Below are 18108 nucleotides of genomic sequence, written 5' to 3' on the forward strand. Positions count from 1 at the left end.
GAAGAAGAAGAAGAAGAAGAAGTGAAATATCTCATAGGAAAAATAATTGACCTGGAAAACTGATCAAGAAAGATAGTCTGGGGATCCAAAATGGAGGAGTAAAGGCCGGGATTTGCCTGAGCTCTCCTGCAATTTACCTCCTTTTAAAGTACCTTTTAAAAATTACTCTAAACAAATTCTAGCACAGCAGAACAAACAAAAAGATGGAGTGAAACACATTTTCAGTGTGACAACTTGAAAGGTCAGTAGCAGCAGTGGTGGTTTCCAGAACTCTTAGCCCACAGACACCAAAAATAAGTCAGAAGGTCAGCAGGAAAGATCTGTTACAACTGGGTGAGAGTGGAGCTCAGTTCAGCCAAGGCCATATGAGCAAACTCTGCCTACCCTCAAATCAGATGAAGGCCTTGAGAGTGACTGAATCAGCAATAGTAGCAGCAATGGCTGCTTCTGAAGCTCTCAGTCCACAGATGGTAAGGGAGTCAAACAACTGGTCAGATAGAGATAACAGGGGCATTTTTTGCTAGCACTAAGGAAGGACTCTGCTGCTTTGCCCATACTCTGATCCATGTCCCAGTCCTAGGTGGCAGCCCCAAGGTGAAGAGGGGCACTAGTATAGCAGAGTTTGTAGCAACAGTGGAGGGGGGAACCCTGCTCACATCTCCAGGGCAGAAAAGAGTGCTTGTGGTCATTCAGACCAGAGCACAGTCCAGGAGACAAGACAAGTAGATCATACCACCTTGGAAGAACTGAAAGCTCAGACAACCCAGAAGGAAAGCCCTACTTTAACAAAGTGTTAAAAGTTAAGAAATAGTCTAGGGAAATAAACAAGTGATAGAAACAAAGCTTTGACTGAAGAAAGTTATTATGGTGATAAGGAAGTTCAAAACATACATTCAGAAGAAGTCAAAGTTCCTGAATCCAGAGACTCTAAGAAAAATATGAATTGGTCTCAGGCCATTAAAGGACTAAAAAAGGATTTTGAAAATCAAGTAAGATAGGTAGAGGAACAATTGGGAAAATAAATGAGAGTCATGCAAGAGAATCATGAGAAAAAAGTGAACAGAAGGGGCAGCTAAGGGGTGCAGTGGATAGAGTATTGGCTCTGGAGTCAGGAGAACCTGAGTTCAAATCTGGTCTTAGACCAGATACTTGACACTTATTAGCTGTGTGACCCTGGGCAAGTCACTTAACTCCAATTGCCTTGCAATGAAAGAAGGAAGGAAGGAAAGAAAGAAAGAAAGAAAGAAAGAAAGAAAGAAAGAAAGAAAGAAAAAAGAAAAAAGTGAATAGCTTGGTAAAGGAAACAAAAAAAAATACTGAAGAGAATAACACCTTAAAAAACAGACTAAGTCAAATGGCAAAAGAGGTCCAAAAAACCAATGAACAGAAGAATGCCTTAAAAGCAAAAATATAGTTGAATAGGAAAAAAAGTTCCAAAAGCTCATTGAAGAAAATAATTCCTTAAAAACTAAAACGGAGCAATTAAAAGCTAATGACTATGAAAAATCAAGAAGCAATAAAACAAAAACTAGCAGAATAATAATAAAAAAGAAGACAAATTAAAATATCTCATTGGCTAACCTGGAAAATAAATCCACAAGAGATAATTTCAGAATTATTGTAATACCTGAAAGTTATGATAAAAAGAGCCTATACATCATCTTTCCAAGAAATTATTAAGGGAAACTGACCTCATATTCTAGAACCAGAGGGTTCAATAGAAATTGAAAGAATCCACTGATCACTTCCTGAAAGAGTTCCTAAAATGAAAACTCCCAGGAATATTATAGCCAAATTCCAGAGTTCCCAGGTCAAGGAGAAAATATTGCAAGCAGCCAGGAAAAAAAAAACAAAAAACCACAAAACAAATCAAGTATCTTGAAGCCACGATCAAGATAACACAAAATTTAGTAGCTTCTACATTAAAGGATCAGAGGACTTGAAATATGATATTTTGGAGCAGCTAGGATTTCAACCAAGAGTCACCTACCCAGCAAAACTGAGTATAATCCTTCAAAGGGAAAATTAATGTTCAATGAAATAGAGGACTCTCAAGGATTCTTGATGAAAAGACCAGAACTGAATAGAAAATTTGATTTTCAAATACAAGATTCAAGAGTAGCTTCAAAAGGCAAATAGGAAAAGGAATTCATAGTATATTTAATAAGGTTAAACTGTTTACATTACTACATGAGAAGATGATATTTGTAACTCATAAGAACTTTCTTATTATTAGGGTAATTAAAAGGAGTATATATAGACAATGGGCACAGGTGTGAGTTGAAAATGAAGGATTGATATCTAAAAATAAAATTAAAGGATGGGAGAGGAATGTACTGGGAGAAAGAGAAAGGGAGAGGTAGAATGTGGTAAATTGTCTCACATAAAAGAGTCAAGAAAGAGATTTTACAGTGGAGGGGAAGAAGGTGGAGATGAAGGGAAGTGAGTGAACCTTACTTTCATCAAAACTGGCTCAAGGAGGGAATAAAATACACACTCAATTGAGTATAGATATCTGCCTTACCCTACAAGAAAGTATGAGTGACATGAGATATCAAATATGAATACAATTTTCTATCATGGATCTTTTGGAATTGTCTTCTATCATTGTATTGCTAAAAAGATATAAGTCTATCAAAGTTGATCATTACACAATGTTGTTACTGTGTGCAATTTTCTCCTGGTTCTGTTCACTGCATCAGTTCTTGTTAAGTCTTTCCAGGATTTTCTGAAATCTGCCTTCTCATCAATTCTTATAGTACAATGGTATTTCATTACATTCACATATCTAACTTGTTCAGCCTGTTCCTGACAGGCAACCTCTCAAATTTCCAATTCTTGCTCATCACAAAAGGACCTGCTATAAATATTGTTTACATGTGGGTCCTTTTCCCATTTTAATGATCTCTTTGGGATACAAACCTAGAAGTGATATTGTTGGGTCAAAGAGAATGCACAGTTTTATTGACATTGGGCATAGAACCAAATTGCTCTGTAGAATGGTAGGATCAGTTCACAACTCCACCAACACTGAAGCACCATTAGTGTTCCAATTTGCCCACATCTTCTCCAGCATTTATCATTTTCCTGTTTTATCATGTTAGTTAATCTGATAGGTGTGATGTGGTACCTCAGAGTTGTTGTGATTTGCATTTCTCTAATCAATAGTGATTTAGAATTTTTTTTTCATACAACTATAGATAGCTTTAATTTCTTCATCCAAAAATTGTGTGTTCATAAACTTTGACCATTTGTGAATTGGGGAATCACTTGTGTTCTTATAAATTTTACTCAATTCTCTATATATTTTAGAAATGAGGCCTTTAGCAGAGACACTGGTTGTAAAAATTCTTTCCCAGTTTTCTATTTCCCTCCTAATCTTGGTTGCATTGGCTTTGTTTGTGCAAAAACTTTTCAATTTAATGTAATCAAAATTATCCACTTTTCATTTCATAATGTTCTCTTTCTCTTCTTTGGTCATAAATTCTTCCATTGTCCTTAAATCTGAGAGGTAAGCTATTCCTTGCTCTTCCAGTTTGCTTCTGGTATCAGTCTTTGCATCTAAATTATGTGCCCCATTTTGACTTTATCTTGGTATATGGTGTAAGATGTTGGTCTATACCTAATTTCTGTCATAATATTTTCCAGTTTTCCAGTAGCTTTTGTCCAATACTGAGTTCTTATCCCTGAAGCTCAAGTCTTCAGATTTATCAAACAATAGACATTGACTACTGTGTCTTGTGTACCTAACCTACTGATCCATCACTCCATGTCTTAGCTAGTATCAAGTACTTTTGATAATGACTGTTTTTTAGATCTGATATGGGTGGGCCTTCTTCACTTGATACTCTGGAACTTATTCTTCCAGATGAATTTTGTTATTAATTTTTCTATCTCTATAAAATGATTTTTGGTATTTTGATTGGTATTGCACTGAAAAAGTAAATTAATCTAGGTAGAATTGCCATTTTTATTATATTAGCTCAGTCTACCCATGAACAACTGATCTTTTTCCAATTATTTACATCTGATTTTATTTCAGTGAAAAGTGTTTTGTAATTATGTTCATATAGTTCCTGGGTTTGTTTTGGGAGGTAGACTCCTAAATATTTTGTAATGTTTACAGTAACTTTAAATAGAATTTCTCTTTCTATCTCTTGCTGTTGGGCTGTGTTGGCAACATGTAGAAATGGTGATGATTTATGTGGGTTTATTTTATAACCTGCAACTTTGCTAAAGTTGTTTATTATTTCAAACAGTTTTTTACTTGATTCTCTAGGATTCTCTAAGTGTATCATCATATAATCTGCAAAGAGTGATAGCTTTGTTTCTTCTTTGCCTATTCTAACACCTTCAATTTCTTTTCTTCTCTTTTTACTAAAGCTAACACTTCCAGTACAATTTTGAACAATAGTGGTGATAATGGACATCCTTGTTCAACCCGTGATCTTATCGGAAATGTTTCTAGCTTGTCTCCATTACATGTGGTGCTTGCTTAAGGTTTTAGGTTGATGCTACTTAGCAGGTGCCTACTAATGAAGACTCCATTTATTCCTGTGCTCTCTAGTGTTTTTAATAGGAATGGGTGTTGTATTTTGTCAAAAGCTTTTTCTGCATCTATTGAGATGATCATGTGGTTTCTGTTAGTTTTGGTGTTGATTAGATCAACTATGCTGATAGCTTTCCTAATATTGAACCAACTCTACAATCCTGGTATAAATCCAACCTGATCATAATGTATTATTCTATTATAGCATATAGAAAGGGAATATAATAAGTGAACTAATAACAGAATAACTCTTTGATTTGTTTCTGTGTGTATGTATGTACTACAAGTCTATAAAGTATATCAAAAGCATCTCAACAGCTAGGTGGTTCCATGGACCTGGAGTCAGGAAGACCTGGGATTAAATTCTGTCTCATATACTTGCTAGCTGTGAGACCTTGGGCAGGTCTTACTTGTACTCTTTCTACTCACTTCTTCATCTGTAAAACTGGGATATGAGATAAAATTTGTAAAGTGCTTACAATCCTTGTAGTCCTATAGAAATTCTTGTTGTTGGGGAGTGGAGTCAAGATGGTGGTGTAAAAGCAGTGACTTGCTTAAGCTCTCCCCCAAACCCCTCTAAATACCTGTAAAAATGGCTCTAAACAAATTCTAGAGCAGCAGAGCCCACATAAAGACAGAACAAAACAAATTTCCAGTCCAAGACAACCTTGATACTAGATTGGAAAGGTCTATAGCGCTGGGCTTGGAGAGGAACACAGTTCAGTGTAGGCACACAGGAAAAAACAGGCCTCAGAGAACCTGAAGAAGGCCTCAGGGAACTGAATCACAGGCAGCTGTGTTGGTTTCCAGACTTCTCAACCCACAAATGCCAAAGACAACTTGGAAGGTCAGAAGGAAAAGTCTGTGACTGCAGTGAGGGAGCCCCAGTTCTGGTACAGCTCAGGGGCAGTGGCTGCTTCTGGATCTCAGCCCACAGACTGAGGGTGAATTGAGTGACTGATTAGGAGAAGATTGCAGGGATCTCTTTGCTGGTGCTGAGGCAGGCTTCTCTTGCTTTGCCTGTGCTTAGTTCTGGGTCACAGTTCTGGGTGGAGGTTCTGGGGTGAGGAGGAGCCCTGACATGATGGAACTTCTAATGGCAGTGGAGAGGGAATCCTCCTCACAGTTCCAAGGCAGAAAAGAGTGCATTCATAGACCAGAACACAGGCCAGGAAAGGAGTAAACACCTCTGCTTTGATCACACCACCTTGGAAGAACTGATAATTTACAGGTCCCTGGAAGTATCTCTTAAAACAGCTGCACAAAGCCCCTGAAGCTTGGGACAGTACATCCTCCTCACTGGAAGCAGACCCCTACCTTACCAAAGAGTTTAAAACTCAAGTAATTGGCTGGGATCATGAGCAAACTGTGAGGGGGGGGGAAGCAAACCATAGATTACTTTCGTGACAAGGAAGATCAAAACATACAACCAGAAGAAGACAAAAAAAGTCAAAACTCTTATGTCCAAAGCCTAAAAGAAAAATATGAATTGGTCCCAGGCCATTTCCCACTCTTAATCCTATCTAGGCTCCATTCTCCCTTGGCCACATGGTCCAGGTCCCGGGAGTTCTATTACCTTATAGATGACTTGGCCACTCCTAGATCCCTCTCATAGTCTTTCAATACATACTGTCCCATCTTGTCTCCATTAAGGTGCTCAGATTCTTATAATCCAGCCAAATGCTTAGATTCTTAAAATCTAGCCACTGCTCAAATTCTTCTATCCAGCCACTGCTTAGATTCTTATAATTTAGCCAACAGCTTACTAATGTTCAGTCTCCTTAGAAGTCTGCCTAATTTGATGGATGTTCTAATAAACCTTGTCTTTGGCTGAAAAAAAATTAGAATGGAGCAAATGGAAGCTAGTGACTTCATGAGAAATCAAGACACTGTAAAACAAAACCAAAAGAATGAAAAAATAGAAGACAATGAGAAATAGCTAATTGGAAAAACAACTGACCTGGAAAATAGATCCAGGAGAGATAATTTTAAAATTATTGGACTATCTGAAAGCCATGATCAAAAAAAGAGCCTAGACATCATCATTCAAGAAATTATCAAGGAAAACTGCCCTGATATTCTAGAGCCAGAGTGTCAAATAGAAATTGAAAGAATCCATCAATCACCTCTGGAAAGAGATTCACCAAAGGAAAACTCTTAGGAATATTGTAGCCAAATTTCAGAGTTCCCAGCTCAAGGAGAAAATATTTCAAGCTGCCAAAAAGCAGAATTCAAGTATTGTAGAAATCCAATCAGGATGACCCAAGATTTAGCGCCTTCTACACTAAGGGATCACAGGGCTTGGAATATAATATTCAGGAGGTCAAAAGAGATAAGATTATAGCCAAGAATCACCTACTTGGCAAAATTGAGCATAATCCTTCAGGTAAAAAAAAAATGGACATGAAAAAGAAGATTTTCAAGCATTCTTGATGAAAAGACTGAATGGAATAGAAAATTCAACTTTCAAATACAAGACTGGAGAGAAGCAGCAAGAGGTAAACAGGAAAGAGAAATCATAAGGGACTTATTATGGTTGAACTGTTTACATTCCTACATGGGAAAATGATATTTGTAGATCATAATACCTTTGTCAATATTAGGGTAGTTGGAGGGGAAAAAGTATATGTATAGATAGATTGATAGATAGGGGGCACAGGGTGAGTTAAAGATGAAGGGGTGAGATCTGGAGAATAAAATTAAGGAGTGAAAGAGGATTATACTGGCAGAAGTAGAAAGTGAGAGGTAGAATGGGGTAAATTATCTCACATAAAACAGACAAGAAAAGACTTTTACAGTGGAGGGGATGTGGAGGAAGGTGAGAGGGAATGAGTGAATCTTATTTTCATTGGATTTGGCTTAAGGAGGGAAATACATATAAACTCAATTAGGTATGGAAAGCTATCTTACCCTACAGGAAAATAGAGGGGAAGGGGATGAGAGAGCAGGGGAATGATAGAAGAAAGGGCAGTTAGGTGGAGGGGGTAATCAGAAGCAAACACTTCTAAGGAGGGACAGGGTCAAGAGAGAGAATAGAATAAATGGGGGGCAGGATAGAATGAAGGGAAATATACTTAGTTTTTCCCAACATGACTACTGTGGAAGTGTTTTGCATGACTACACAAGTATAACCTGTATTGAGTTGCCTGCCTTCTCAATCAGGGCGTGTGGAGAGGGAGGAAGGGAGAAAATTTGGAACCCAAAATTTTTAAAAGAAATGTTAAAAAATTGTTTTCACATGGGAAATAAGATATACAAGCAATGGGGTATAGAAATCTATTCTGCCCTTCAGGAATATAGAAGAGGAAGAGAATAAGAAAAGGGGAGGAGATAGAAGGGAAGGCAGATTAGGTGAAAGGGTATTCAGAATGTATGCTGTCTTGGGGTTGGGGGAGGGATGAGAAGGGGAGAAAATTTAGAACTCAAAATCTTGTGGATGTGAATGTTGAAAACCAAAAATAAATAAATTAATGAATCTTACAAAAAATAAAATAAATTGAAATTATGGTTACTGTAACTCATTTTTTATCTTGGCTAATTATATATATATATATATATATGCACATATATTTCAAGTTGTTTTATTTAATGCTGTGAAAATAAATATCTTTTTCCTGTTGTTGAGCAAAGCTAAAAACTAGTGCTTAATAATGGAGAAGACCCTCAGAAAAAATAAGAGATAGAATAGCTACCAACTACCATCAAATATGTAGCCAAGAGTTTCTTGAATATTTAATATTTTGCAATTTAAACAGAGAAACATTTTCTTACTCAAAAGGGTCAGAGATTGTTTAATGTTAAATCTTAGATTTCACCACTTTCTCTTTGAATTTCTAATGTTTTGTGAGAATACTGGATAAGCACCTGGCAGATGCTACACAATGGTTTCAGAGAGTATTTCTCACCCCTGTCATTATCCTCTGAAGCAAACTCTAGTGTCACAGTTGATGTCAACTGGAATTATGTAGAGAAAAAAAAAACTGTGAATTTACAAAAACCCATGGAAGAAACCCTACACCTCACATCAAAGAAAAAAATAAGAGCCTGAGCAGACCTAGACTACTGTTTCTAAATTCTCTTCCTTTCACAACATCTCAAAGAGTTCTCAGAATTGTATTCAATTTTTTTTTCCTCTGTATATCAATGTTCCATCATCTTTTGTTGGTGGTAATATTTATGGAGCAGTAAAAAAGTAAAATTATAAAACAAACAAACAACATCCTAACTTCCAGACAAAGAAGAAGGAACATAAGAATGAAAGTTCAGAATATTTAGCTCTAGGAAACATCTGCCCTGAGGTCCTAGAACCAGAGGGTAAAATAGTCATTGAAAGAATTCACCAATCACCTCCTGAATGAGATCCCAAATTGAAAATGCCAAAGAATAGTGTAGCCAAGTTCCAAAATTACCAGGTCAAAGAAAAAATATTGCAAGCAGCCAGAAAGAAACAATTTAAATATCATGGAACCACAGTCAGGATTACATAGGACCTTGATGCTTCCATGTTAAAATATCAGAGGATGGGGAATACAATATGCCATAAGACAAAGGAGCTTGGATTACAACTAAAGATTAACTACCCAGCAAAACTGAGCATAACCTTTCAAGGGAGGAGATAGACATTCAATGAAATAGGGGACTTAAAAACTTTCTGATGAAAAGACCAGAGCTCAACAGAAAATTTGACCTTCAAATACAAGACTGAAGAGAGCCATAAAAGGCTAAATACAACAACAACAACAACAACAACAACATATTGTTAATAAGAGAAAACTGTTTTACATCCCTACAAGGGAAGATGGCACTTGTAACTCTTGAGAACTGTAATGTTATGACATTTAAAAGGGGGTATACTTAGACAGAGGACATGGGTTTAATTTGACTTTGATGTGATGGTAAAAAATCTAATTGAGTGGTGAAAAGGGATTGGGAAAAGAGGAAAGGAGGAGGCAAACAAGGATAAATTACACCACAAGAAAAGGCACAAAAACTTAATATAGTAGGGGTAAAGGAGGGAGGGAGATGAGCATTGTTTGAATTTTACTCCCATCAGATTTGATTCAAAGAAGGAATAACATAATCAGTTAGGGAAAGAAATCTAACTTACCCTATAGGAAGTACAAAGGCAAAGGGAAAAGAAAAGGGAAGGGTAAATAGAAAGAAAGGAAGAAAGAGAAAGTGTAAAGGAGAAGAAAAAGGAGGGGGCTAATAGAAGGGAGGGCAGAAAGGGAGAAAGGAGAGAAAAAAGCATTAATAGGGGTAGGATGGAGAGAAAGACACAAATAGTAATCATAACTGTGAATGTGAATGACATGAACTCTCCCATACAACAGAAATGGATAGCATGATAGCAGAGTGAATTAAGAATCATAATCCTACAATATATTGTTTATAAGATACACATCTGAAGCAAAAGCATACACACAAAATTAAGGTAAAAAGCTGGAGCCGAATATATTATGCTTCAGCTGAAAAAGAAAAAAAAAACAGGGGTAACAATCCTGATCTCAGACAAAGCCAAAGCAAAAATAGATCTTATTAAAACATATAAGGAAGGAAACTACATCCTGCTAAAAGGCACAATAGACAATGAAGTAATATCATTATTAAACATATATGCACCAAGTGGTACAGCAGCCAAATTCTTAAAGGAGAAGTTAAGGGAGATACTGGAAGAAATAGACTGCAAAACTACACTAGTGGGAGACCTCAACCTCCACCTCCCTGAACTAGATGAATCTAACCACAAAATAAACAGGAAAGAAGCTAACAAAATCAATAGAATCTTAAAAAAGTTAAAAATAGCTGACATCTGGAAAAAACTGAATGGGGACAAAAAGGAATATACCTTTTTCTCAGTGGTACATGGCACCTACACAAAAATTGACCATGTAAGTAGGGCATAAAAACCTCACAATTCAATGCAGAAAGGCAGAAATATTAAATGTACCCTTTTCAGATCATGATGCAATAAAAATTATATGCAATAAAGAGCCATGGAAAAAATAGACTAAAAATTCATTGGAAATTATATAATCTAATCCTAAAGAATGAGTGTGTCGAACTACAAATCATAGAAACAATCAATAACTTTATCCAAGAGAATGACAATAATGAGACAACATACCAAAACTTATGGGATGCAGCAAAAACAGGGGAAGTTTTTTTTATCTCCAAATGGCTATATGAATAAAATTAAAAAAAGAAGAAATCAGTGAGTTTGGCATGCAACTAAAAAAGCTAGAAGAAGAACAAATTGAAAATCCCTAATTAAATATCAAATTAGAAATTCTGAAAACCAAAAGAGAGATTAATAAAATTGAAATTAACAAAACTATTGAACTAATAAATAAAACTAAGAGCTAATTTTATGAAAAAAAACAAAATGGATAAATGTTTGGTTTATTTTATTAAAAAAAAAGAAAGAAGAAAACCAAATGGCCAGCATCAATAATGAAATGGGTGAATTCACCCCAATGAAGAGGAAATGAAAACATGGACTATTTGGGAAAATAGGTGAAGAAGGAGTCTTACCAAATTCTTTTTATGATACAAATATGGTTCTGATACCTAAACCAGGAAAAGCCAAAACAGAGAAAGAAAATTATAGACCAATTTCTCTAATGAATATAGATTCAAAAATTTTAAATAAAATATTAGCAAGGAGAGTATGACAACATATTTGAAAGATAATACACTATGACCAGGTATGATTTATATCAGAAATAAAGGGCTGCTTCAATATTAGGAAAACTTTCAGCATAGTTGACCATATCAACAACAAAACTTACAGAAATCGTATGATTATCTCAATAGATGCAGAAAAAGCATTTAAAGAAACCCATTCCTACTAAAAACACTAGAGATCATAGAAATAAATGGAGTCTTCCTTAAAATGATAGACAGCACCTAACAAAAAACATCAGCAAGCATTGTATGTAATGAGAATAAACCAGAAGCTTTTCCAATAAGATCTAAGGTGAAACAAGAATGACTATTATCACCGCTGTTATTCAATATTGTGCTACAAATGTTAGCTGTAGCAACTAGAGAAGAAAAAGAAATTGAAGGAATTAGAATAGGCAAAGAAGAAACAAAACTATCATTCCTTGTAGATGATATTATGGTATACTTAGAGAATCCTTGAGAATCAAGTAAAAAATTACTTGAAATAATAACCAAATTTAGGAAAGTTGCAGGATATAAAATAAACCCACACAAATCATCAGCATTTCTATATATTACTAACAAAGCCCAGCAGCAAAAGGTAGGAAGAGAAATTTCATTTAAAATTGCTGTAGACATTATAAAATATTTGGGGGTCAGCCTACCAAAACAAAACCATGAAGTATATGAACACAATAACAAATCACTTTTCACACAAATAAAGTCAGATTTAAATAACTGGAAAAATAGCAGTTACTGATTTGCTAGGCTGAGCTAATATAATAAAAATGACAATTCTATTTAAATTGATTTATTTGTTCAGCACCATACCAATCAAACTACCAAAAATTATTTTATAGACCCAGAAAAAATAATAACAAGATTCATTTGGAAGAACAAAATGTCCAGAATACCAAGGGAACTAATGAAAAGAAATACAAGGGAAAGTGGCCTAGTTGTACCAGATCTTAAATTGTATTTTAAAGTAGAAATAATCAAAACTACTTGGTACTGGCTAAGAAATAGAGTAGTGGATCAGTGGAATAGGTTACTCATGCAAGACACTACAGTCAATGACTATGCCAATCTACTATTTGATAAATGCAAAGACTTCAGCTTCTGGCATAAGAACTCACTATTTAACAAAAACTACTTGGAAAACTAGAAAATAGTATAGCAGAAAATGGTTATATACCATTATCTCCCACCCTATACCAAGATAAAGTAAAAATGGGTACACAATTTTTTTGGTTTGTTTTTGTCTTTTTAGGTAATTGGGGTTAAGTGACTTGCCCAGGGTCACATTATATTACTTCATTCTTCTGGTTCCTCCAATGAGTTCTAATTGTTCTTTATGTCATAACTAATAGGAAAATATGATTAACAGGAATGTATATGTAGAGCCTATTTCAGATTGTATGTCTTCTTGGGCAGGTGCGGGGAGAGAAGTGGGATGGGAAGAAAATTTAAAACTCAAAATCTTATGGAAGTGAATATTGAAACTAAAATAAAGTATGTATATATGTATATATATAATATACATACATACATATATATGTATATGTACATGTGTGTGTATATATGTGTGTGTGTATATATATACACATGTATATACATATATACATATATATACATACACACACACACACACACACACACACATATATATATATATATATTATATATATATATATATAAAAAGAATGACTCCCAAGTTGTGGAACTTGAGTCAATGGGAGCATAGCAATGCCTTTGAAAGATATAAGGAAGTTTCCAATAAGGATCAATGACTCTCTGCCTACTCTGGAAAGACAACATAAGTACTAGAAATATTGTTGCTTGGAAGAGGAATTATATATATTCTATGACAGCATTAATGTCATGCTTCCCCAGGGAGAGGTGCCCCAGCTTTAGCCATAAATTGAGGAGGATGCTAGTGCTACAGGAGGAGTTGGAAGCCCTGGGGGCCCCAGAGTTGGAGGCTGAGGTGGCTTCCATGGTGGCTTCGGCAGTGGGGACCTGGATCAAGGTTGGAGCCATGGTCAAGGCCGTGGCAGTGGGTGCAGGGTTTGGGGCCTGGGGCCCGGGGAGGAACAGCTGAAGATAAGGAGTGGGTTCCTGTCATTAAACTTGGCCAGCTAGTCAAGGACAGGAAGCTCAAGTCTTTGGAAGAGATCTACCTTTTCTACCTTCCTATCAAGGAGTCTGAGATCATAGATTTCTTCTTGGGATCTTCATTGAAAGATGAGGTTCTAAAAATCAAGCCTATTCAGAAACAAACTGGAGCTGGACAACATACCAGGTCCAAGACTTTTGTGGCCATCAGTGACTACAATGAAGTAGTAGGTGTCAAGTGCTCCAAGGAAGTGGCCACAGCTACTCATGGTGCTGTCATTCTGGCCAAGTTGTCCATCGTTCCTGTGAGATGTGGCTATTGGGGGAACAAGATTGGCAAGCCTCACACAGTGCCTTGCAAAGTCACTGGGAAATCTGGATCAGTTCTGGTGCACCTGATCCCTGCCCCTAGAGATACAGGTATTGTCTCAGCTCCTGTGCCTAAGAAGCTCCTGATGATGGCTGGAATTGATGACTACTACCCTTCTACAAGGGGCTGTACTGCTTCTCTGGGCAACTTTGCTAAAGTTATCTTTGATGCCATCTCCAAAATGTACAGCTGTCTAACCCCAGATCTGTGGAAGGAGACTGTGTTCACTAAGTCTCCCTATTAGGAATTCACCAACCGTCTTGTGAAGACTCACATTCCTGTGTCTGTCCAGAGAACCCAGGCAGCTGCAGTGACAACCACATAGATGTTTGTTTGTTTGTTTGTTTGTTTTATAAACAAATAAATTGAACTATGCCTGCTAGGGAAAAAAAAGAGATATATTCTGTGCAGTTTCAGAGATCAGAACTAGGAAAAAGAGGTGGAAGGCAATGAGTGGGAGATTACTTCATCTTTTAAAGGGACAATTTCTTAACAAATAAAGATATTAAAATGCAATCATTTATATTTTACTAGTGAGGTCACTATTATTAGAAGTGTGCAAACAGACTGTCATATGTGATGCAAGGCCATTCCTGAATTTTGTTAGATGTTTGAGTAGGTGACCTCAGCATTCCTTCTTATCTATAGGATTATATAATTATATACTGTGATTAGGAATGAGAGCAGATCATAAAGATTCATGGTGCAGAATTAAGTGATAGTAGTCTAAAGAATAGGAACAATATTAATCTGAGAAATAGTTGAAAAAAGAAAGGAGAAGATATGAGGTGGCTTATCTGGTAGTCATATTTGTCAATTAATTTTAGAGGGCACTTTCAAGAGGTGGATTATGGAAGTAGAAGGAGAAAAAATGGTGAGCACTTCAAATGAAGGCAAATTCTATTAAGATATGCTTTATAAACAAGAAGCCATAGCCACGCCCATGTGATAAAGTATCACCAGAACATAATAGCATGGGGGAAAAAATCTTTGTTGCCAGCTGACTGCAGATCCAGTCAGTTTCAGTATTTGTGTAATTTCATATTTTATAATCCATTGTAAATATAGTTTTAATCTTGAGTAGAAGGCAGCTAGGTGGATCAGTATATAGAGCAGTGGGTCTTTGAGTCAGGAAGACCTAAGTACAAATCTAGCCTCACACACTTGCTATCTGTATGACCCTGGGCAAGTCATTTAACCTTTGTTTGCCTTAAGTCTCTGGAGAAGGAAATGGCAAGTCATACCAGTATCTTTACCAAGCAAATCCCATGGACAGCATTGGCATTGGTATGGTGGTAGTAGTAGTGTTTGTCTTTCTTTGTCAAAGAGGACCATGACATCAGGGAGATGATGACATGACTTGTAATTAAATGACTTTGATTTGAATTAGGGAGGGCTGTGCAAGGTCACCATCTCACTTTCTCCTCCACAACCATCTGGGTACAGTGGTCAGATATTCATCAGGACACCTGGAGATAGCCCAGGATGCAATGGGAGACCCTAGCCCTTTTAAGCTAAGGTCTTTTCAGGTTCTCACTTTGAGTGAGGTAATGCCCATTCAGTGAATAGGCCTCTTTAAAAAGTGAGTCAAGGGATGGCCTCATTAATAAAAAAAAAATCACACTGGGAGAGGAAGACCTTCAGGGTTGCTGGCTAAAAGAGAAATAGTTACTATTTACATTCACTCTGACCCAGGAGGGCCTAAAAATAACCATTAAGTTGTGTTTGGCCAGGGATCTATTGTTGTCCAAATTATGAGCTCCAGAGTGAATTGGGTTTAAGGTTTGGTGTTTAGAAAGAAATCTAACCAGTAAAACCCAGAGAGGAGAAGGAGAAAGAGAGGGAGAAGAAGAGGGAGAGGAAGATGGAGGAGAGGGAAGAGGAGGGGAAGAGGGGACAATGAGCTGAGTTACCCAACTGGGACTGGCCATCTGGGTCCCTATTCAGGCATCTTGGACTATTCATAGATATTGTTTGTCCTTCATTCTCAGAGAGGACCATCACAGCAGGGAGACGATGACATGATTTGTAGTTAATTAACTTTGATTTGAGTGATGGAGGGCTGTGCAAGGTCACCAGCCTCACTTTCTCCTCCAGAGTCATCTGGGATCAGTGACCAGATATTCATCAAAATGGATTCATGGATTCATGAAGAGTCATACACAAGTGAATGAATGAAAAGCAACAACAAAAATCTTGCATAGGTCCCAGATGATTTAGGCTTATCCTAGAGACATAAGGAGGAATGATTTTATTTTAGAGTACTGATGAAAACAGAGTAAAGGGAAAGTTGCATGACTTGGTTAGGGCTCTGTTAACATAGTTTTGAGAATTTTTTTCATCAATATTTAGAGGTAAAATGTTATAATAATTCCATTTTGCTTGGTTCCTTTCTTTGAGCAGGAAACAGGAAGATTCTAGTAACCTTTTAAAGATATTTCAAAAGCTCTTTGCCAATAAAGTTCCATTTCAAGTAAAACATCTCCAAGGATAAAAACTTAAAATCATTTTCTTCATTCTACTCATCCCAATGCCACACTGTTATGGATGTGTTAGAGCTGATTCTGTTTCTTTAGGATCATAGATTTAGAGGTGGAATATTTCTTATAAATTATCTAAGCCAATCCTCTTGCTTTTACAGAAGAGGAAACTGAGACACAGAGAGTTTAAATGACTCATCCAAGGTCACACAGATGTTAAGGGATGGAGGCAGGATCTGAACATGGTTCCTCTGACTCCAAATTCAGAACTCTTTCCACTGGATCATGTCTCTTCATGTAGTATCAGCATCTTTTATCTACATGCTACATTCTTCCTCTCCAAACACCAACTTGTTCTTTGTAAAGCAACCTAAAACACATAAAATGCAAAGAGGAATGGGTCTCTGAGTCCCTAAAATGAACCTAATGGGTTCATAATTTATTATGCATTAACATTATTAGCATGACGTTGGTATCAATACAAACTTCACATCCACATATATTGACAAATCTCTGCAAGGTGGATAAACTTAGGTTGAAAAACCACACACTTTGGAAAATTCAGTTGGCCAAAAGCATTTGTGTTTTCAGTTTATTTTGGCTTGCTGATATTTGATTTCTAGCTAAATATTGTAAACTATTTATTATCTTGGGCATAGCAGTTTATGTGTCCCCTACAGGCAGATTCCATATAAATTAGAAAGAAATTCAATTACGAAACTCCTGATAACTTATCTGGACAGAATGCAAATGGCTTAAGATGGTTAAGCATTCATTCTCTCTTACAAATGGACTGCTTCAGTAATAAAACCTAGATTTTTTAAAAGTGGATTCTCATAAATTGTGTTTCTAGGTTTTGTATGAATTTCATGCTACGGTGTTTACATTGTAACATGAAATAGTAAATAGTAAATAGCGTACTTTATTTCCATTTAAATGGAATGAGTGGTATGACATAAAACAGAAAATACCTGGAATTGGGAAGACTTGGATTCAAATCCTGTCTACAATAACAGATAACCATTGAGAATGAAAGGGGTGGGCAGAGAATTTTTCTCTGTGATCCTCACTTGCTTTCTCATCTGTAAAATGAAGAGAATAGGTGAGGCAGTGGATAGAGTCCTGTGCCTGGAGGCAGGAAGACCTAAGTTCAAGTCCAGCCCCAGATACTAGCTGTGGGACCCTCAGCAATTTATTTCACCACTATTTGGTTTGGTTTCATCAACTGTAAAATATGGATACTATTAGTACCTACTTACTAAAGTTATTGTGAAGATCAAATGAGATAATATTTGTAAAGCACTTAGCATAATGCCTAAACATATGTTTATTTCTTTCCTTCCAATGAGAGAAAATGTATCCAAAAGGATTTTGTAAACTTTAAAGTGCTCTATAAATGTCAGCTATTATTTTGATAAGGAAATAAAATTATATTTCTCTCAGAGTAAAAAAAAAAATCCAAAACATCACATATGTTTTATGGTAGTTGATTTTTAAAACTTGAGATTCTCATCCCTTTGATGGATGGAGTCATCAACATGCATACTCTTCAATACTGTAATTGAAATAGTCTTTTGGCAGGGGTTAGAGGAGATAATCAACTTGATTCACTTCCAAAATAAACCAATCTCAATTTTCTTAGCTGATCTTAGGATAGTGATTTATGTTAATTGCTAGTCTTTTTGTCTTTTTCTTTCCCATTAATTAGTTTCCTATAAAAACTGTGACTGTGAATAGGATAGATTTTACTAGCCAGAGTTCAGGTCTGTATTTTTTAAAATGGATATGGATATATGTATGTGTATGTATATGTGTGCTTATTTTTACATACATGCATATACATATATCTATATATATGTATATCGAAATACTACATATAAATATATATCAATATACACATATTGACAAATACTTTATATAATTGTTTC

General features: G+C 36.1%; 1 pseudogene; it reads left to right on the forward strand.

Moving 5' to 3' along the window:
- Positions 1 to 437: 437 nt before the first annotated feature.
- On the forward strand, positions 438 to 14025 carry LOC114046559 (annotated as a pseudogene).
- The last annotated feature ends 4083 nt before the right edge of the window (positions 14026 to 18108 follow it).

The sequence above is a fragment of the Vombatus ursinus genome, unplaced genomic scaffold (assembly GCF_900497805.2).
Source record: "Vombatus ursinus unplaced genomic scaffold, bare-nosed wombat genome assembly UNPS02014784.1, whole genome shotgun sequence".
In the NCBI taxonomy this organism is placed as follows: domain Eukaryota; kingdom Metazoa; phylum Chordata; class Mammalia; order Diprotodontia; family Vombatidae; genus Vombatus; species Vombatus ursinus.